Source organism: Nannospalax galili, unplaced genomic scaffold, assembly GCF_000622305.1.
Source record: "Nannospalax galili isolate Female #2095 unplaced genomic scaffold, S.galili_v1.0 scaffold899, whole genome shotgun sequence".
Lineage (NCBI taxonomy): Eukaryota > Metazoa > Chordata > Mammalia > Rodentia > Spalacidae > Nannospalax > Nannospalax galili.
Genome location: NW_008343202.1, coordinates 724,788 through 725,603, shown reverse-complemented (window position 1 = coordinate 725,603; position 816 = coordinate 724,788).

Sequence of the window (816 nt, the reverse complement as noted above, 5' to 3'; positions counted from 1 at the left end):
ACTTTTTAAAAAAAATTTATTATTTTTATTTTATGTGTATGAGTGTATTGCCTACATGTAAATAAGTGCACCCACCCATGTCATGTAATACCCGCGGAGGACAGAAGAGGTCGTTGGATCCCCTGGAACTGGAGTTACGGAGAGTTGTTAGCTCCCATGTGGGTGCTGGGATTCGAACCTAGGTCTTCTGCAAGAACAACCAGTGTTCTTAACTGCTGGGCCATCTCTCCAGCCCCTTATTTTATTTTTTAAAGATATTTTATTATTTTGGGGGAACACTGGTTGCAGAAGACCTGGGTACACACACACACACACACACACACACACACACACACAAACACATGTACATAATTAAAAATAAGCTGAGCGTTGTGGCACACATCTTTAATTCCAGTACTTGGGAGGCAGAGGCAGGCATATCTCTTTGAGATCAAGGACAGGCTGGTCTACTTAGTGAGTTCCAGGTGGGCTAGGAGTAGGAGACCCTGTCCAAAAAATAAAAATAAATCCTAAAGAACAATCTTCCAGATCATTGCCTATGGCTCTACCTCATTCACAATGCCCAGAGCCAAGTTCACACTATGCACATAAGCCACTGCATTTTGTTTTTCTTCCTTGTGAAAGCCAGTGAGATTGTTCCTGTGTGTCCAGGACAAAGCAGCTGGAAAGGTCCCCAACCCAGGATCATAGTCAGGATCTGCCCCCTAGTGGCTGTGTCAGTTCTACCCCAAGTGTAAGTAAGGGTTTTTCCCCCCTGTCTTTCTGACACTTTTCCCCGCAACTTCCTGTTTTTGATCAATCTGAGATGGGAACCGG